Below are 22,871 nucleotides of genomic sequence, written 5' to 3'. Positions count from 1 at the left end.
AATCAGTGATTACTTGACACGATATAATTTTTAAAAAGCTAATATTTTTTCTTACTCATCATATTTACTTCACCCTTATTAAAGAGACACAGAAAGCTTTAAAAAGTTGCAAGGAAATCTGTAAAGGAAGATCTTTTTTCAGCATAACATTTTAAATAAGATTTTAGAAATGCAGCCTAGTGTAATATATCTCATTTTTCCATAGTACAAATGAACAGCTCCAGGCAGGAAGAATCAAAAGACTTTGAAATTTATAGTGATATTTAAAAAGCAAAGCTTGGATTTATAAGATAATAATTCCTGTCTTTTGAAGGATAAAAATAGGAATTATGTTAGCAACCCATCCCAATAGCTTTATATCCTCATGAGAGAAAAGGGAATGAAAGCGTTATGAAATCTAGACCTGGAATTGCTAGAGTGCAAACAAAATCCCCAATTCCCTCAGCCAAAAAGAGACAGTCTAAGCCATCTATATTTCTATGCATGTTTTTTTCTCCTCCTGGTTTCTAGGGAAACATGCTTTTATACATAAGGCTGACTTGGGAAATCTTTTTTTAGATCCCTTGTTCCAATAACAATTTGCTGCTTCTAATTGTAAAGAGCCCATTAGGGTAGTGGACCTCCAAATCACCTGGCATTTGTATTTCTTTCCCTTAATATCTTAGGTTATTGCCCAGGATCATTATTAATTGCACTGACCTGACATTAATCACTAACTAAATTTAATTTAATAGAGTTTTAAAAGATTAACTCAGTGAAGAGTAATAAGGAGCTCTGGGGATTACTTAACCTCAAATTGAGTGGCCAATGTATAATAATAAAATATTAACAGGTAGGGCCACAATAGAAGAAAAGGCCTAGGTGGATGTTCATGTGTGATTACATGTCCATATAATTAAAAATGAGAAAAATTGTAAAGCCGTTCATGAACTGAGGAAAAAGAAGTTTGATGAAGAACTCAATGAAAAGCATGAGTTCTACTCTACTTCCCTGCTCCATCATACATCTCCGTAATGTGCAGATGTTTGGAGGAAAGCTTTGAACTTTCATATAGCATAAATTTAGGAAAGGAGAAGTTGAGATAAAGATACAGACATTTTAACATATTTAAAAAATATGTAAAACTACAATTTCATGCATTTTTATTTGACATAGTCACTGTTTCATTTTTAAACATGCATTTTACTTGTCTTTCTTATTGAGTTGGCCAGCCTTTTCCCAGTAAACTATGTTCCCTCATTTATTTCAGATACAATGTTCACTGGGCTGTCAGACTTCAGAATACTTTTAAATATTTTAGAACTAAATACAAATTATCAGTTAAAAATAAACATACATGCTTCAGAGTCATATGAGATAACCTCAATCAATCAGAGGTACAAAGAAAATTATATCAGTATCTTATGGATGAAGTAAATCTGAAACAATCAAATGTTGACATTTAAGAAGTAAACTCATGATATCTGCTCATTGGTAGCTGATATAATTAACAACTGCTCTTAATATTGCTGTCAGATTAGCGTGGTAGTGACAAGAATCATGGCAAAAGAAAGGCGATTGCACATTGGTGTTATGAAGCTGGAATCTGGTATTAAATAGGTGCGCATCTGAACCATAGCTCTACAGTGGGCTTTGGATGTATAGCCCTACAATTGTCTTAATCTCTTTGAGCCATCATATATGCATTTTATTTTGGGTTAATAAAAAAAAAGAAGAAACTGGTGTGTGTGTGTGTGTGCGTGTGTGAAAACCTAGGTGGTACTTCAGGTATTAATCTCCTTTCCTTTTACTCACTCTGAAGGTTTTACCATGAATCTTTGTGCTTCACCACCTTATTACTTTCTATAATTATAACTTAGAAATGGATAAATCATCTATAGGAACAAGAGGACTGGGAAATATGAAAATTCTATATTCTAAGTCAAATATAATAAATATTTAAATTTCTATGGAAATCGTTAGCTAGAAATATCTGAGTGTTCAGACTTTGAAACTAAAGAAAATTTTAAGTAACAATGAAAAAACTGAAAGCTATGGAAATTATTACAAATATTTATTTTAAGAGGAAAAATTTAAGTGAAAAAGGTTATAAGGCAAATATTTACCTGAGTATGCATTCAGGCAGAAATAAGTTGCAGTTTTATTTTTCATACCTTTATTGAAGGAAAGTCTGGGTACCCAAGATGTATGCAGGTCAGAATCTGTGGCTGTGTGTGTGTTACATTACAGCAACAATGGTTCTCAGTCTCATCTGCTAAGAAGTGGGAAAATCCTAGCTCCTTCTCTTTCCTTATCTCTTGGCCTTGGAAAAAAAGTTTCTTTCTGACTTCTCTGAGTATAATAAAATACTACAAAATATTATTAGAGAAAAGTAAAATTCCTAAACTTTTCTTAGTGGAGGAAACATTCTTTACTTATTTTAAGTAGAAAAATTGCTGAGAAGATGCAAACTGTGTATATACTGAAAATAGCATTACTTAGAAGCTTCACCCAGGATAGGATCTTCCTGTGTGGTGAAGACAGTCTTTGGGAAAACTGAATCCAAAGCTTGCTGAGCTGTTTCCCAGGTGGTGGGAGGGCTACAGAGGCACATGTGAGAACCTCTGCTTCCCTGCTTGATTGTGCAGAGATCTGGGGGAAGGGAGGGGGCAGATTTCTTCAGACAGCTCTGCCAATGACTGTTCTTTTTTGTTTATTCAGAGAAACATTACAAATCATTTTTGAAACATTCCTCCTTGAAGCAGGTTTTACACTTGACATTTTATCCTCTAGGTAGGTTTAATAAGAAAGCTGGTTCTTTTCCCCCCTCAGGAGGTTGAGAGCCGGTGGATCCAGAACCCAGAGGAGAGAAGAGAGCTGAATTACCACTGCCTGGCATTTATATACTTTGTTTCCTCTGAAGAGGGTGAAGCATACTGTGAAACGTTAATTAATAGCCAGTATTCTTCAGAAGGTCCCTAGAGGTGGCAAATGCAGGTGATGATCCCAACATCCTGGTCCACTCTGGGAAAAAAGAAGCCCCATCCACAGCAAGAATGGAGACCAGACACAAAGAACAAGTGGGAATGAGTGTTTACATTGGGTTAAAATTGTGCCTCTGTTTTAGGGACTCAGACAGATTTAATAAATGTTAAGGGTTTAAAAAGGCAAAGAGAAGCTTTAACTAGACAAAAAGAAATCCTTAAAGGTAATGAGAAAAAAGAAGGGAATGAAGAGGACAAGGAAAAAAACAAGGAAACATCTGTGACATCATTTGTCTTACCTAAGGCCTCAGATGGGCTTTAGGCGCCAGAGTTCTCCCTCCTCCTCCCCCCCAGGAGTGTTGAGTCTCAGGAGTGCTGGGGCTGGGGGTGGTGGCACAGCCCCTCTCTCACTCCCTGGTGAAAATATATATGCTTTCTCTCTCCCTCTCTCTCTCTTTCCTCTTTCCCTTTCTTTTTCTATACACATTTAACCTAAATTACCTTGCAATAGTAAATTGTTAGAGAATCTGTTTCTATACTTGGTGTGTTTTTATGTCTGCTTCTGTGTTTGTTTGTCCATTTGGTGTGAGGGTGTGTGTGAAAGTGATGAGTGGTTATGCTGTTTCTTGTCATTGGTTTTAGAGTGGTGGCAGCTTGTTGGCTTGCTGTTTCAAGGTTTAAAAACTCATGAAACAGATATCATTTCCTTAAATTCTTTTTTACTTACCATTCAAAAAAAGTCTCAAGTGGGAAAAGCAGTCATACAGATGTTGGAACAGACTTTATTGGGTTGTGTTTGACACTCTCACTTAAATCTTGCAGATAAAATAAGATCAAGTTGAATTTCAAGAGCAGTCTTTAAGAAAGAAAATTCTCATGGCAACATGGTAGCTTTGTATGGGAAATGGGAGGCATTCCTATTTTCTCCAAATATTCTTCAAGTAATTAGTACTAAACAAGTATTTTGTTGACCAATAGATGTTGTGCACAGGAGTATGGGCTTACTTACGGAACTTCTGGTTATCTACCACACTTGAGCCTACTTTCATCCTGACACATTTGGATCAAATCAAGACTCCCTCACCCCACTCCTCCCTACTGAATATTCTCAGTCTTTGCAGTTCTCTCCAAAATATTTTAGCATTAATTTTATGGTCTGCTTTGTTCTTCCAGTATGCTTTGTAAATATTTAGTTCTCGTGAATCTGGATGAAAATGCATACTGGTAAGGCCTACAGATATACAAGATTTACTGGAAAGACACAACATTCAATTTCTGTAAGTTTTCTATTGTTTTAGAATCTGGGAATAAGATGAAGAAAGTTTAGGAATATTTTCAATATGTCTTAGCTATCCAAATGTAGACTCAACAACCATGTGAGGGGCTGCAAAATAATACAATACACTATTAAAACTTGAAGTTAGTTTTATTTCAGTAGACTGCTGGTGCTTAATTGGAATAACTAAATAATTACTTAACACATAACATGAATGCCTAATACATTCTAGACATCCAGGTGCCCAAGTAAAAAGGCATAAATAATAAATACAAAATTATGTCTTTTACCAAAAATAGGTGTAATAGCTATCTTATTATTTGAGTATTTAATAAAAAGATACTAGAATTTTGTCCTCCTTTCATGTAACAAATCAAATTGATAAGCACCTAAAATGTGACAGAGTAGAAGTAGAAGAAATCAGGGTAGAAAGGGATATAAGTTTTAGTCCAGATGCTAAATTGCAGGTGAGAAACCAAGGAAAGACACTCACTTGCTCAATTTCAGCAGTTTGCTTTGCTCTTAACTGTGCCATTACACCGAATACTTCTTGTAATTTTAGACATGAATACACTTGATAATTACCCTTAGTTAACTTCTGAAGGAAAGTAAGAAGATAACACTTTTACTAAATATAAATACCTGTTTCTAGTTGTTCCCATGCAAGTGGGAAACATTGTAGAAGAGCAACCATCACACAACTGTAAAAGCAATGAGTGATTCAAAAACGCATCCTTAACAGGTGTCAAATCACTGTTTCAACAACAAAAATGACCTAACACGTAGTGGAGAAGACATCCTGCAAAGAGAGATAGAAATTTATTTCAACTTGTTTGCTCAGATTGTGAGCTAAATTTGCATGTATTTTCAACACCTTGTGTGAAAAAAATACCAATTCATAGTGCTATATCAAGTCTGTTCTTCCATGTGTATACAGGAGTAGGGGTGTGGACTCCACTAAATAAAAAAATGAAACAGCAAATTAATACGGTCTTAGGATCTGTGTGCCACCAACAACATTTCTATGGCTTTAATGACTATATGGTCTAAAACGTTCCAAAATTCTTAGGTAAAATAAACATATGGAAGCAATTTCTGTAAGACTTATTGATTTATTGATTAAGTCTCAAAATACATGGTCAACATTGGCATTTGATTTGCCTTTGTGGAGGTCATTCTGTTTGGACTCTTTTTTGCCAAGTCACGTTCCTCATCACCTTCCTTCTTTGTGAGGTAACTATAAAATTCGAAGTTAACACTAAGAAGCACAGGTTGAAGTAACGTATTTCTAGAGTTCAAGCCATTTCATTACACTGGTTTGTTTTTCCAGTGAGATTTCACATTTGTTAAAATATCCCTTGAAATCAGTGCTAAAAGAGACCTTCCCCTGCCCTCAGTTGCTCACACCTTCTAGTGTCAGTTCCCTCTGGGACTTGAAGCAAAACTGAGCACTTTGGCGAATCTAAAAATAATCAGTCCATTAGTATCAAGTTACGTTCTTGAATATAGGAAGGTGTGCTTTCTCCCTTCTCAATCCCCAGCCATCCTCCTACCTCACCCTAAAATCTATTATGTTCAGAATACAATGGAAACTTCACTGACTTACTGTTTTCACCTCAAGGATTAAGGACATAAAACATAATTGCATATAAAATTACATGCAAAACTTTTTGTACCTTTACGATGTTTTTTACTTCATTCATAGGTAATAAATGTAGATCTTGATGAAAACAAGACCATGACATAAAACAAATGCATCATAAATAGTAATATATTAACATGATCTTTTTTTCCAATAACAAATTTTTTGTGAAATATACAAAATATTATAGTTTTGTGAAATATGTAAAAGGAAAAATATAGATTTGATAGACTACAAAGAATTATGAAACAGTAAGCTATTTTTATTTTGATAAAATTATTTCCATCTACAGACAATAAAAAACAAATCTAAAGTGCTATGTTTTAAAAAAGAAAGATCATTTAGCCTTTTTCTCTGTTATAATTTTGACATTATATAGAAAATATTTTGAACATTCTCTACTCTTAACTTGTTGTTTTTACATGTCTGGAGTTAATATTAAATATGATTTTAGCAACAGGTTTAGAAAGATGTTCTTTATTTTTCGTAAATTTGTAGGTTGTATAGCAAGTTGTAAGAACTCTTGTGATTGTCACCCTTACATAAATTAGTAATTTAGTCTTGTCTAATCTAAGTTGTCTAGTCCAGTTGTCTAGTCCAGTCATTGTCTAGTCTCTCTCATATCAAATATATGCTAACATGTTCCTCGAAATAATTTTCTAATTACTTATCTTTCTTTGGACACCTGGAAAATTAATTAGCATCTACAACAAGAAATAGAATCAAATGATCTTTCAAAATACCTTTTTTACAGCCACTCACAGAACAATAAAAACATTCTACTAAGGTTCTTTTTCATGTTAAAAAAAGCATTGAGTGGGGTCTGTTTGGGGGAAACCTGGGGTACTCTAAGGTTAATGGACAGTGATTAAGGTCAATGGCTGAGAGCTTAAGGTTAAGTGCTGTATTTACATAGCCGCCAATTCTCCTCTGGGGTGTGTGTGGGGGCAGTCTTTATATCTATCAATCAGTGCCAGCTAATAGCCAATTAAACAGCAAATGGAACATAGAATCCAAAGGTAAAGACCTTTCCATCTACATTTATAGGGTAAAATTGTCAACATTTAACCAAGAAGTATTTATTGAACATCTACTTTCTTGTGGCTGTGTTGGCTGTGTTCAAAAAGTTTACAGTGTATCTGAGAATGGAAATAGGTATGAAAACACAACAGCACAGGAAGCTATCAGATAAATTACACAGGCAAGACATGTTATATAATCAGAGCAGAGAAAGATACTACCTAGCTCAATATTTATGAAATGAGGAAAGACAATTAAGAGCTATATTTCATTCATTAAAAAAAGTATACAGTCCCAAACAATGTGAACATACATCACTATCAATGTTGACACACATATATATACATATACATATATATATATATATGTTGCTCTATGCTAAAACTACTTCTGCAACTTAATGAAAATACTAATAAACCAGAAGCTTAATTGTTAAGAATGTGTGTACATTTTTTCACACACAAAATCTCAAGATCAATTAAATGCAATGATAACAAAATCACAGATGGCCAAAGCATAAGTAAATTAGTCCACTATGTTTGAATTCAATGCAAACCTTCTTAGACTAAGCAAACCAGAAAGTATAGGCAAATGTAAGGGTCAGCAGTTATCCAAGGCAAACTGGATCCTGATTCCCAAATGAACACATGATTAATTATATGGGTGGAGTTGAGGAAAACAAGATGAATTCATCTCTGCAGAAGCCACTGGGAACAGTGCTTCAGCATGGAGCAACCTCACTTTCACTCAATTGGCAGCATTCAGCCAGGGTTCTTTGTGTGTCTCTTACTTTTTTTAATCTTCCAGAATTTCCAACTGATTTCAGAAGGAATGTGGGCTGGGGATGGCGAATAAGGAGGTAAGAGGACAAAAAACCCCAAGAATGAAGGAAAAGTGAAAACATTGACAAGTAACACATGGTCATTAAAAATAAACTTTAAAACTGCTCTTTAACAGTATTTCATTCAATAAGGTTTTTTGTTGATTAGTTTCAAAATGTTTAGCACATAAGCATGCATGGGCAGCAAAAATTAGTAGTGAATTTTAGTAGATCCTGATCTGACAGCCACAACGCTGCCCAGGAAGCATTTCACTTGATCAGGACCCACCCTGAGGCAGAGATCACAGATAGAAGGTGAAACCAAAGGGTCTTCAGCCCTTGTCCTGCAACCTATGTCTTTTACTTCAGCTAAGTAATTAGAGACCCCTTTTTGAATCAGAAGACTCTTCTTACTAAAATATAAACCCCTCCAAAGAGTTAGAACTTTATGCATTAAAAGATATCCCATCAAACTACTTTTAAACATGTTGTGTCTGTGTTTATTGGCTTCATTTTCAGAACCTAGTAGTGACATTACACCAACAGAATGACTGCTTTGGTTTAGGATTTAATGGGAAGGAGGGTAGCAATACAAAAACTAAAAACTATTCAGAAGCCTGGAACTTTTGAATGGAACCCCTACTGTTGGCAGAAATTCAATACTGGGCAAATCAAAAGCCAGTGAAAAAGATTTATGAAAACGAGGGTGACTCAATTGTTGAAAACAGAAAGGAAGAGAAGTTGCCCTTAAATTGGAAAAGTTGTAAAGAGAAATGAAAGTGTCAAAGGTAAAGTTCATTGATGCTTAGCAAGGATCATTTCTGTTCTTTATATTGTTTACCTCTACTTCTAGGTAGAGAAATTCTACCCTCAGGAGAGACTAAACAATGAAGAGAAACTAGTGCACACTTAATCTTTGGGGGACCACCAGTCCTTCTAATACTCATTACCCTCCCCTTCCTTTGAAAGTGTACCAGTTATTAATGGCTTGTGCTGCACAGGTTGGGATCAAACCTAATTCAAAATAAACATTACCTCAAAGCTCTTTTAAGGCAATTTTGAGATAGCCTCCTGAAAGAAATAAAACTAAAGATACTTTAAGTATATTATTCATCCAAATTAATCAGCCACAACTGATGCTAAAATCCAATGTCGAATAAATTCATTATATAAAAGAAAAAAGATCTAGTGGAAATTTCATATCTCTGCAAGTTTTCCCAAAGATTTATAACTATGATTCTTTTAAAATGAAATAATCATATTTTTCTATTACTTAAGAAATGCTTAATATGGTTTTATGTTTCTCTTTATTACACATAATCCAACATGAATTAATTCACACTTTTCTGCTAATTACACTGCACTGTCTCCATTTTATTATGGCATCTATAGTTTGACAGAACAAAAAATTACCTTTAATAGAAAAAAGGCAGATTATTATCTATTTAAAGTGCATGAAACTCATTTTAATTCCTTAATTCATGATAAAGCATTTAACAAAGCAAGCAAAATTAACAGAATTGATGCCCTCGTTTTTCAATATTCAAGCAACTGAGAATATTTAATTATCTTTACACATAGTTTATTAATTCTGTCACGACTGACTTTGTCATTAAAATGCATGCATTATATGAAATAAGATTCATTTAAAAATTAGCACACGTTTATGAGAGTAATATATCTTCTACCTAAAGTTTATTTTAAATTATATTTTATGTCTTACTGATGATGAATGTGTTTATCATAAATGAAATTGTGTATGTACAAAATTTTAAAATTAGAAATAAAATTATATATAATTTATTCCAATTTTTCATTTTATGGGTGAAAATATTGAATTAATATTATTAATATCATTACTGTTGTTATGTGTACAAATGCTATTACTATTACTTTTCTAAGACCATACTACTTATTAGGACATTACTGCAAGTAGAATCTCTGGATTTTTGGTTGATTATTTATTATAAAGCATATATAAGTGCAAACTAATTTTACAATTATACACCTAATATCTATTCCTAAGTAGTGAATAAACACATTGAATTTGAATCAGTATCTAACCTTTTAGTATTCATTTACTTAAATTTTGTTATTTCAAAGCTTTAGTAGTGCTTTTAAAATTTATTAATCAGTATTGGCAATAGCAGTTGCAAATATACCTAAAATGCTATAAGCCTGTCTAACCTATAGCCCTTTCTGAAAAAAAGCTGTAGCCTTAAAAAATAATGTTCATAGTTGTTAGAACTCACCAGGTGTCATCTGTCCATGACATAGCCTTCCTCCAGAAAAGTCTGGGTTCCTGCCACTTCTCATCCTTCCCCTAACACAAGCTGGCCTCATCATGACTATATTTGACATTACTGTTGTGGCCACAACCCATATACCAGATGGGGTTTTGTTACTACATTTTCCATGTCAAAGGTGGTCCTCAAGAACTAGCATCCTGAGTTTCAGAAGCAAATCCATTCTTATCCTATGTGAAGCCTCAGTTATTTATGGAAGTTACAAAATAGACCCTTGTGTTTTAGTCTTTAAGATGCAGTACAATACATAAGAAAAAAAAATCCCCTTGGAGTTTTTAAGTAACAAAACTAAACCTTTTTCAGCCCTTCATAAAGTTTCTATGTATAGTTTCTATAGTTTACCAAAGGGGAAGAAAATGTATAAAACGTGTTGCGTAGAAAAATCACACCTATAAATGATGGCAGGTCTATATGCAATAATTACAACAATAAACTAAAACACAGTCTGCATTTGTAGACAGTAGTGAAAAAGGCCATGTTATTCACCTGTGGGTAAAGGGCTAAAATATACTTTCCTCTTCTTCATGATAAATTGATGTTTTATTAATTGTCTAAGTATATTCCTCTTTTTTTTCCTTCCAGTGCTGGAGGTCAGACCAAGGGTCTTCTGCATACAAGGCAAGTGCTCTACCATTGATTCACATTCCAGCTTTTGGTTTGCTAGCAACAGGGTCTCCCTATGTAACTCAGGCTGGCCTTGAACTCATGACTTATCCCAATCTGGCATCAAACTTGTGAGGCTCCTGCCTCTACTTCCAGATTGCTGGTGTGTGCCACAATGTCCAGCATAACTTGTTCCTTTTGACAAAAATTAGATACATGGTAGGAGAATTACTTATGACAAAATGATCCTTGACTGCTACAATTAATTGGGACTGGGAAGAACCATAAATATCTGATAGTAACCCTAATTTGAGGTTTCCCTGAAAATGGTAGCTATGCTTATGCAACAGTTCCCTTTCAGAAATACCAGAGGCAATACATCAGTTTAAGAAAAGAAAAGTTAACCATATGTATAGAGGAAGGTTTTAAACTAGTGTGGCTACTTGTGCTTGAGGTTTTGGTGTTAGGATTGACAAAGAGGAGCCCCTGATGCTGCCCCGCTGACAGTCTGTGGCTTTCTAGTCCCATCATCCTCTCTGTAGGAATGACAACTCATGTTTCTATAGGAGTAAATTATACTAATAAAGTCTGAGATTTCTCATAAAAGAAATGGCTTAATCTGATACTTTCTATAACCAAAATACAATGACAACACAAATGTTTTAAGTCAGATGACTTAAGTGTATATATGCTCATCCTTGAAGTTCATAACATTCTGAGATAGTTTAAGTCTCTTCACTCTGTTCCAGAGAATGAGAACTATAACAAAAACTTTCTATCAGAACCCATCTAGCATGTGAACATCTTAGTATGTTTACACACATTTGTTGCCTTCAAAATTACATCAGTCATATTTTACAGGTTTAATATTATTTATAGAATCAAGCAAATAAAACACATTTCTCATCTGTAAAATGGAAATGACAAATCTATTTTTGGCTGTCAATATGATTAAGATAAGGTAAGCTATGAAACACATAGTAGTTATACAATTTATGTTTCTTCTCTCTATATATTCAAATATAATTGCTCTTATGTTGTAATGGATATGGGAGTGTTTGCACATAAGTTTATACTATTTACATCTTCATGTTGTATAAGTCAAATATTTGGTCACAAATTTGGTTGTTATAAAATATACTTGTATCATTATTTAAGAAGTGAAAATCATCAAAGTTTTATTGTACTATTTAGTTCATGGAAGAATTGAGAGCAATGATGATAGTATAAGTCAATATTTTATGTGAATTTTAGGAAATCATTACCAGAACTAATAATTTTTTACCATGCATCAAAACAGCGCTGACTGATTGAGCATTTGAACCAGGCCTAATTCAGGGTTCAGTACTATAGACTCACTTTCAAATTATAAAGATTTGGGTCTTTTGTTGTTAACTTTGTTTCATTTTTTAAAATTGTTTAAAACTGGAGCAGAAAAAAGATTCATCAAGAAACATTTTAATCAAATATGACTCCTATATCATGTTTAGAAGTTGGGACAATGTTTGAGAGGTTTTGGTCCAAGACAGAGTTACCTACTGAAATTCATAATTCATAAAATGGAAATCAGGCTTAGATAAAAGTTTTCTGTTAAATAACCTTAAAGTAAATTTTATTTCAAAGGAGAAAATCTGTGTTATGCTTTATGTGGTATCAATTATATCAAACATTTATCCCTACACTATGTATAAAACTTAAATAATATTAATGCATAAATATTTTAAATGTTTATACCTGGTAAATTTTTAATTTTTTTTTTTTTTTTTTTTTGTGGCACTGGGGTTTGAACCCAGGAGCTACACCTTGAGCCACTCCACCAGACATTTTTGGGAAGGGATTTTTTTCAAGATAGGATGTCAGGAGCTATTTACGGGGTATTGCTTCAAACCGAGATCCTCCTGATCTCTGCCTCCTGAGTGGCTAGGAGTACATGAGTACATGAACTGTAGGCACCCAGACCCCTGGAAAGATTCTTTCATAAGAATCATATGCAGATTGAAAATTCAAAACTTGAAATGCCCTGAAATCTAAAACATTGTTAATGTGACGCTGAACTCAGAGGACGTTCTCTACCTGCCCATTGCTTTCTTCCAAATTTGAAATGTATAATATTTAAATAATAAAGAAGTGAAGCTGATTGCTAATTAGATGCATCTTTGAATTCTGGTTTATACATACTTGTAACTTCCACTCTGAACACAGCAATGATAATGTGCACTTCCTAACAAAATTAAAAATTCTTAGACTTGCTTATAAACTGGATGAACATGCAGAAATAGTCAGGAGTCTGACTAAGCAGGGAAACTGGTACTAAGATTCCCTCCAAGCCAAGGAAGGACCATGAGTTGAACTGATCTCTGTGTCTGCTGATTTGGAGTTTGGAATGTAGAAGTGAGGTAGAATTGTACACCAGCACAGTGTCTATACTGTTCCACAAATATCTCTGCAACATGAGCCAGAAGCAATCAGAATAGAAATTATTTCTACATTATAAGTGGGTACCAGGTGGAAGGCTTAGAACGTGTAGTTAGGAGAGTACGGAAAAGAAGGACGGAGGAAAATGGAGGGAGGGGTGTGTGTGTATGTGAGTGTGTGTATGAGAGAGAGATCCTATAAAGAAATGTGAAGTAGTTACTAGATACTTCAAAAAGGATTTATTAAGATAAGATTAACTTTAAGAAGTTCTCCTGTGGATCACTTTGACTAGTGATGGTGTTAGAGGAAGTCTTTGACCACTGATTTTAAGTATTCATCAATCCTTAAGAAATTTAAAGTTTTCAGATCCTGTTTCCATGAATTCATTTTTCTTGTATCTTGAGATTAGTTTTTAAAAATCACTTACTTTTTCCCCTATCTTCTTATTTTTTTTATAAGAATAGTATATACTTTACAAATGCCATACAAGCACTACAGAAGTTGGAAAGATCTCTCAGGCTCATGGGTTTGCAGAATCAACATTTTAAAAATGGCTATACTACCAAAAGCAACCTATATGTTCAATGCAATTCCCATCAAAATCCCAATGCCATTCTTCACAGAGATTGAAAAATCTACCCTAAAGTCATTTGGGTAATGACGAGCAAAAACAGCAAAGCTGGAGGCATCACAATACCTGACTTCAAACTATACTACAGATCCACAGCAATAAAAACAGCATGGTACTGGCACAAAAACAGATACGAAGACAAGTGAAACAGAATAGAGGACACACATTTGAATCCATGCAGCCATGCCCACCTGATTTTTGACAAATGCACCCAAAACATATGATGGAGAAAAGATAGCCTCTTCAACAAATGTTGCTGGGAAAACTGGATATCTGCCTGCAGAAAACTGAAACTACATCCATGCTTGTCACCCTGTACAAGTATCAACTCAAAGTGGATTAAGGACCTTAATATGAAACCTTGAAGCTAGTACAGGAAAGAGCAGTGAATGAATACTCTGGAAGCAATAGGCATAGGAAAGGACTTCTTCAGTAGAACTCAAGTGACTCAGCAATTAAGAAAAAAGATTAACAAATGAGACTACAGGAAATTAAAAAGCTTCTGCACAATAAAAGAAATGATCTCTAAATTGAAGAGGCCACCCACAGAATGGGAGAAAATCTTTGCTAGCTATACCTCAGACAAGGGACTGATAACTAGAATATACGAGGAGCTCAAAAAACTAAACTCCCAAAACAATCAATGACCCAATAAAGAAGTGGGCAACTGAACTAAACAAAACTTTTTCAAAAAAAGAAGTCCAAATGGCTAAAAAACACATGAAAAAATGCTCACCATCCTTGGCCATAAAGGAAATACAAATCAAAACTACACTAAAATTCCATCTTACTCCTTACTGCTGGTGGGAATGTAAGCTAGTACAATCACTTTGGAAAACCATGTGGAGGCTTCTTAAAAAACTAAGCATAGATCTGCCATATGATCCAGCAATACCACTCCTAGGGATATACCTGAAGGAATGCAACTCAGGTAATTACAAAGACACCTGCACACACATGTTTATTGCAGCACTATTCTTAATAGGTATAGAAACAGCCAAGATGCCCCACTACTGATAAATGGATAGAGAAAATGTGGTATTTATACACAATGGAATTTTACTCAGCCACAAAAGAAGAATGAAATTTTGTCATTTGCAGGTAAATGGATGGAACTGGAGAACATCATCTTAAGTGAAGTTAGCCAGGCTCAGAGGGCCACAACTGCATGTTCTCCCTCATGTATGGAATATAGACCTAAAACAAATGCAGCACTATTATGGAACATGGGTCACACTAAGAGGAGGCTGCACATAGGAGGGATAGGACAAGGGAAGGAAATCAAAATTTAAATGTGGTTGGTTGATGTGTTCAACTGTACAGGAATGAATATAGAAATTGTAAACTGGATGAAGCCACCATTGGAAGGAGACTAGGAAGTGGTGAAGAGGACTGGTAGAGATGAACCAATTTGGTTTGTAATACATCTAAGCAGATAAACAATACAAGGAAACTCCCTGTGTAGCTATCTTTATCTCAAACTAGCAAAAACATCATGTTTCTCTTATTATCTTTTATGTTTTTTAATCAGAGAACAGGAAGTCAGGACAGGTTCTGCCTGGGGGTGGGGGAGGTGGCAGGAAAGGGGTAGGAGGATGAATATGGTGTAAATAATGTGTACCCATGTATGTAAATGCAAAAATGTTACATGTTGAAACTGTTCTGGGAATCAAGGGAGGGGGCATAAAGAGAGCAGTGAAGGGGTTGAATTCATGTATGATATATTTGATACATTGTAAGAACCTTTGTAAATGCTACAGTGTACCCAACCCAGCACAACAATAATTTTAAAAGTATATACATAAAAATGCCAAATACAGTTAAATTTTTTCATTAAATAACTTTCATCAGAACCAAAGAAATATGAGAATTAAAGAAACATTTATTTCTTTAATTCTACTTACTTTGGAGAAAATAGGCAAGGGTTGCTTAAATTTTGAAGTAAGTGCCTCGTGTTTTTTTCATTTGTCTTGTACAAGTTCTTGGTTTTAAAACTGTTGTAATATGGACTATTAAAAATAAGATAAAAACATTTTAGAATGATTGTTTTTATCTGAGAGAGAAAAGACAGATTTCTAATGTTAAAATTATATTCTTAATAAGTCAGGCATAATGGTGTACACTTATAATCCTAGCACTATGGAGTCTGAGGCAGGAGGATCTTGTTAGAGGCCAGCCTAGGTACATAGAAAGAACTTGTCTAAAAGAAAATGAACAAGTAAAAGCAAAAAAAAAAAAAAAAAATTATAACATGAAATAAAAGGGAATTTTGTCAAAAAATTCATTTTCAGGCTGGGCTTCATGGGTCACACTTGAAATCCTAGCTACTCAAGAGTCAGAGATCAGGAGGATCACAGTTTGAACCCAACCCAAGCAAATAGTTCCTGAGACTCTATTTTGAAATAAGCCAATGCAAAATAACAAAGTGGCTCAAGTGGTAGAGTTCCTGCTTAGCAAGTATGAGGCCTGAGTTCAAATTCCAGTACTGTCAAAAAAAAAGTTTTTTGTTTTCAATCTCTTCACAAAAAAAGTCTCTATCATATTTATAAGTGCTTGTCTTTGGAAAAAAGTGTTTCAGCAGGTAGACATATCACAGATGCAGGATCTAAGAAATTCCGTATTTCACATGAAATCTTATGCAGGTTATATGCTGCACTGTTTCACAACACATACATATAAATGGGTGTGCACACACACATATCTGCAGATACAGAAAAATGTAATTAACAGTGTAGCTTTTAAATTTTTTCTGGTGGTTCTGTTGAATAACTGAGGCATGAAGATACTTGAGCTTCTCATTTTCCTTGCTACCTTGAAGGTGGGAATGCATTTAGATGACTCTCACTGAGAGGCTATTGTGATTAGTCACCCCTGTTGACAGGAACTGTAGCCTGGTTTCAAATACCCCAAAGACACAAACAGACCCCAAATTAACAGGAATGGAAACTGAGCAATTGAAGGAGGATGGAAGGACTAACTTTTCCTCACAGCTACAACTTCTTCTTTATCTATAGTAAAACCTCTGAAGAATAGCAGTCTCTGTAAGTCCTGAATGATAATATAACTTGAAGCAAAATCATTCCCATTGCTTTGCATTCATATATTTATGCTTTGTTTGAGTGGGCATTCTACCAACTTTCACTTATGAATCCTTTACAGAATTTGTGTAGTCTCCATAAGGTGGCTAGGAATGCAGTTGTCTTTGCACTGAGAAAGCAATCACTTATTAGCAGAGAGGTAGCACAAACCAGTGGTTGAAGAAGGTACCTGTTCTCAGGCAAGTTAATCTGAATTCACGTTCTACCACTTACTAGCTGTGCAACACTGGGCAAGTCCCTTAGCCACTCTATTTACGCACTTACAAATAGGAATGGGGATACTGCACACTTTATTATACTACAAGAACTAAATAAATCACAGATACTAAGTGCTGAGACTGGTGTTTGGTACCTTGCAGGTGCCCATCTAATGTTACTCATTAGAATCTTGTCCAATTCAAAGCAAAAGGATACATTGGATAGAAGAGCACTTGGAACATTGGTAGGCCACATACCCTATTAGATATATCTAGGGAGCACTGCACTAATTCTACAGAGTTGACACACTGCTTTCTCCTTGAGTGGCCAGTGAAAGCTCCTTTGTGACTTATTAGCATTGAAAATTAGACTTTTCCCCACACTTTGTATCTTGATGTGTAATCTAATTCCTTCATCATAAGTGAACATGGAATTATCAAATTCTGTTTTGATTTAGGGTTACAAAGGAAACCTTTTGAAAGAGAATATTCTTTAGGATAAATTATATAGCCTATCGCTTCTGAAAATGCCTTTTAGGGATACAGAAACGTTCATATGTAATAAGTATAGTGTATTAATTTTTTGTATTATTTCATTAGTCATATTGCAGTTTTATTTGAAAAGATGCACAAATGGAGTCATAAAACACATACTTAAATGAAAAGATAAAAAGATTTTATTTAAGGAACACCTAATATATAAATTGCCTAAATTTCAACATATTTATCAGTAAAAATGTCAGCCAAAAAGAATCACTTACAAGTTTTAAGGTGAACTTTTCCTTAATGTTCTTTAGCATCAGTATTATTTGGAAAGATTATAATGAAATCACCATGATAACTTTAAGACTAAATTACTTCTTTGAGGTTGTCAATAGGTTTACAATTCTTGTCTTCCTCTCCACTTATCTTCACTCAGTTATACTCTTCAGTGAATTTTACCACTGTATGAAAAATCATTATCATCGCGGGTTACCTGTGTATGTTGCTTGCACATAGCTAGCATTTCATCATAATTAGCTTAGATTCAATATCAAACCTTTCTTCTATCACACCACCTACAGTTCCTCTTAAAAAATACAAAATTAACTAACACTTCTGCAAGAGTTAAATATTCTAAGTACTTGGATAAAAAGTGAAATTTTCACTCATTATCCTTATGTTCTTGATTCTTAGCTTGACTGAGTTTTTCACTTTATTACTTTGTCTTTAGTAAACCAAATATACTGGTGTGGAGCTATAATATAAAAAAAATCACAATGCACTAAAAATGTATAGACCGTAAAATTTTTATTCCACTTTGAAAGGCAAATGAATAAATCAAGAAGAAACTAATCTAAGTGTAGTGCTGAAGGGAGGCCCTGCCTTTGAAACTGGCCTCCTATTAATCACAGGGCTGACCTTTTCATTATGGGGCACTTGTTGGAGTCATTGACACGGTTATAGCGTTCATATGTGTGAACTGTACTCTGCGGTATTCAAGTACTGAGGAAGGCACAGTGAAATTAGAATCTCTCCCTGTAGGGGGTAGACATTGACCGCTATTCAATGCCAACAATTGTTGGTTAAAGTATTTCATGAAGAATGACTTTTAAACTGCATTTACTCCACCATCAATAATGTCAAAAACAATTCTTGAAGAAATATATTTAACTAGCAGTAATTAATTAAACCTCTCATAGCAGCAACTTTATCCAAGCTAAATCGTTTCTGAATATACACAAAGGAGTCATCAGGATTCTATCGTCATGGATTTTAAATCATCATTTTCAATGATGGCCATCTATAATAGTTAGAAAACAAAACCAAAACATTGGCCAATAGGGATTATTTAAACAACGCAGTAGTATTTTGTCTAACTTTGCTTGCCTATGTACTCTCTATATGTTCATTGTCTTCAGAGATGACAATGCCTTCCAGACTAATTTTTCAAATGTACAATGCCTGAATTGTACATAGATCTAATTATATACTGGCAGTTTTTATAACATCATTTTTATATGGTCATGTTTGGGCAATATTGAAAGTATTAATTTAAGAATCATAATTGGAAAGTTTGTTAGGACATATGTTCTGTGTTTATTTCATACAAAGAGCATCATACATTTGAGTACATTCTTTTACACTAGCTGACATTCCACCTGAAAGTCCACCGCAGTTAGCTTGTTAACACAATTCAAGATATATAGGGTACTAGTAAAAGGATTCCCCATAGCCAAGTAAAATCTGGAGTAGAGGGCTCAAAGAACATGGCTCTACGTAGATCAAATCTGAACTTCAAGTTCAAACATAGTTTAATGGTGAATCCAAAGTTATAAATGCAAAGTAAACGCAACATGAAGGGTGCTTTAAACCAAGCATGAAAGACCAAAAAGTCAAAGTTGAGATTTCCTCCATCTGTTTTTAATATCTTTTCCTAGGCTATTAGACAAATGACCTTTTGTTTTGTTTGTTTTAAAAATTCATTATCATTGTCATTGCCGCTGCAACCTAATACTACCTTTAGTTTTTATATCACTTTTTTGGTAAGAATGAAAGCTGCAAAAAGAAATGGTTAAGCAAAAACATATCGAGAAAATTCCTCACATTAATTTATAACAGTGATGTAACAATATAGCTATGCGTAAAAGTTGAAATCCATTTTCAGGAAGAGTATGTGCCTCTTAAGATTTTCTTTTTCTATTCTGAAAACTGTGACAAAGCACATGTCACCCTCATTTTTGACACTAATAAAGGATTTTTCACCCAGAAATAGCAGTTAATATGCCAGGCTGCAGGGTTGCATTAGCATTACTGTATTCTTAGCAGCACATTTCAGTTCTGAGACCTTCGGAATGAGGAATCACTGGTGGAGTAGTTAAGCTTCAGTGACAGTGCCAGGACACTGCAAAATGAAACCTGAGGAAATCCACGGGGTTAAGAACACAGGTTTTTTGCTAGTTCACTTTTACACAGTCTTTAGAGGGTTCCCTGGGAGTAAACACCCTTAATTAATTCCCAAGTAAAAGAAGAAAAGATAAATTTTCCACTTACTGCCTTTGCTTTCCTTCGTCGGTGCGATGAAGTCAAAGGTCTGTTCTGTCCTTACCTAGCTCCAGGTTGCCCTCCGGATTAGGCACAAACGTGAGCGGCCAGGCGCATGTTGACTTTGTAACTGTGCGAGGAGCAGCCCATCGCCGGCTGCTTCTACAGCCCGTCAGGACCAAGTGCTAAACTTCAGCGTGCGAGCACAGCATCTATTACCCCCGAGGCTCTACCATTTCACCTACACCTGGGCGGATCTATCAAGCTTCATCTCTATTAGAGCTATATGACTCTGTGGTTTAGGAGGGAGGAGGGGGAAAAAAAAAAAAAGAAAAGAAAGGGAGAGAGAGAGGCTTGCCGTTGTCACACTTGTTTCCTATTACAGAGCCTTACGGTGGATGGAGTAATTGTGTACGAAGGTAGTCTGGCTGGCAGATGTGTGCAGCCCCAGCGGAGCACTAGATTCAAGGCAGATGGGTTGTACCAGGGCGCAAACAACATTGAGAGAGAGAGAGGCGTGATTAAAACAGCAGGCCTCTGTTTTATAGTGCTGGAAGTGGGGTAGCATTTAAGCTCCTGGGAACCAGTTCCTCAAATGGTATTGCTCTGTAGCAAAGAAAACAATAAATACAAGAAAAGAGAAGGATGCTCAAACTACAAAAGTTCTACAGATATTTGTAATATTCACTTTAACTATTAATGAAGGATTTAATGATGCACCCTTCCCCCAACGCCCCAACAGAACTTAATTAAAACTACTTAATCATGGGTCATAGAGGATTATTGATAGTGTTAATGTGATGGATTTGAAACAGATCCCTTATTCTGCTACATAAACTGAGGTTATCTTTTTAATCTGAATCAAATTGCTTTAAGGAGATTTACACTGTCAGGCAGATTGACATTCTGCAGTTGGACATTTTTTTTTAAAATGTGGTTGAAGCCAACTGTTCAAAAAAAAAAAAGGTGCTCATTGTATTTCTGTATACTATGTATTAGGTAACTTAACACATGGAAACTTTAGGGCTTTCTGTGTCATTTTCTGACAACAGAAACGCATAAATAACCAGAATAATTTACATTTAAAAGTCAGATGTGCTTGATCTGTTTTCCTGTGTTGGTGAGAGCTACTTTCTGTGTTAAACAGTATGTGACTACTTTCCTCATCATGATGATGATGGTGATTGAACATTTGCTATGTGACAGAAGCCATGCAAAGACCTTCACATGCATCATCTCCTTTGAGACCTACAAGGACACTGTGAGGTCAGTACTACTATTGTCGCCTTTTCACCTCTTTTCTTTTCTTTTATAACACATGAGGAAAAGTGTGTCTGAGAGGTCACTCTACCCAAAGTCACACATTTGTTATGGGTTAGAATTCAAACTAACCCAATTCAATCTGTCTCTAGAATCCTCACAACAGACTCTATGCAGAATAATTTTCAGCCTGTACAATATAAAATGATGGTCATTTTCTTTTACAGAAAAATTTGAAATTAATTTTATTTTTCTGAGCAGCTATAATTTAGAATTAGATACTATAACTTTGTACTGTACAAAATGAAATGTCTTATCCAGTGATAGAAGTTACACAAAGAATGCAAAGGACCTATAAAGTTAAGAATTGCTTCTGAACAAATATTTTAAAGGTAATTCATTAGAACATTTTCTTATAATTAAAATCCTTTGACCAAATGTTTCCTTAATATCTTTGACTGGTTTGTAGTGAATAAGTAGAAAGAAGAATTGACTGAAAATTAGGAATGCTTCATCTATTTTCCCCGTTTCCCTAGTGGTCTGATGTTCATTGTTTAATTAGTAGATGCTTCATTTCTTCTAATAGGGGCTTATTTTTCTCAGCACTAACATCATATTATTCTTTAATGAAAATTCATTTGAATGATGAGACTGACAGTAAAAAGGTTGGAAAAAATAAAGTAAGACTTGATCTTGAATAACTGTTATCTTTTGTTATTTGGAAGATTACATTAGCATACTTTTTTTATCCTTTCACTTTAAATATTTATAATAAACCTACAAAACAATTAACAAGCCATCCTTTTCGCTATTCCATCTGGAACAGAAAGATAAACATGAATATGTAGAAAATTAAGATATGGTGAACTGTGGATAGAATACCAAGAAAAAGACAAATAGAAGCAAGGAATTGGAAAAAAACTTTTAAAAAAAGGTTGTGATTTCAATGTAATACAAAAGGGTATTGTAATTTGAAAAGGTCTAAATGGTTAATAATTGTTTCTGCTGGGTATTGAGGGGGTGGGGGGGAGAGGGAGGGGATGGAGTGGGTGGTAAGGGAGGGGGTGGGGGCAGGGGGAAGAAATGACCCAAGCATTGTATGCACATATGAATAGTAAAACAATAAAAAATTAAATAAATAAATAAATAAATAAATAAATGGTTAATAATTACAATTTGCATTTACTTGTGATATGAGAAGGGTTTTGTTTTGTTTTAACTAATACTGCTTATTTTAGATAGTCTGTGCATCTGTAAGCCTGTGTGTGTGCCTGTGTGGATTTTTATATCCCAAAGGCATTATAAGTACAAGTTGACATCAAAGTTTAAGAAAAAATTACCACTGAATGAACAAAAAATTACCTATAGAAATACTATATAAGAGAGAAAAAAATCTTTAATTTCTTTATGTAGATTTAAGCAAATTAGTTTGTGAATGTTGCAAAATGTGTTATCAGTTTTAGTCAAATTTTAACATTTGCAAAACTTAAACATTTTAATTAAAAAAGGAAACAAAACTGCATTTGCATAGTTTCACATAAAATATCATGAGGATTTTCATTGAATTTTTTTCCATCTTGGCTGAATATGGAACATATCGGAACTTCCTTAAGAAA

General features: G+C 34.5%; 1 protein-coding gene across 1 annotated transcript in view; it reads right to left on the bottom strand.

The window, feature by feature from the left end:
• The window catches only part of Sema3a (semaphorin 3A), a 460,497-nt gene extending 440,340 nt beyond the window's left edge, over window positions 1–20,157 (bottom strand). Inside the window, exon 1 of the mRNA XM_074064863.1 lies at window positions 20,005–20,157. The gene's annotated coding sequence lies outside the window, so the exon portion shown is untranslated. The remainder of the gene's footprint in view (window positions 1–20,004) is intronic.
• Between the last annotated feature and the right edge of the window lie 2,714 nt (window positions 20,158–22,871).

The sequence above is a fragment of the Castor canadensis genome, chromosome 2 (assembly GCF_047511655.1).
Source record: "Castor canadensis chromosome 2, mCasCan1.hap1v2, whole genome shotgun sequence".
NCBI classification, from domain to species: Eukaryota; Metazoa; Chordata; class Mammalia; order Rodentia; family Castoridae; genus Castor; species Castor canadensis.
This window is presented reverse-complemented; position numbering and strand designations above follow the sequence as displayed.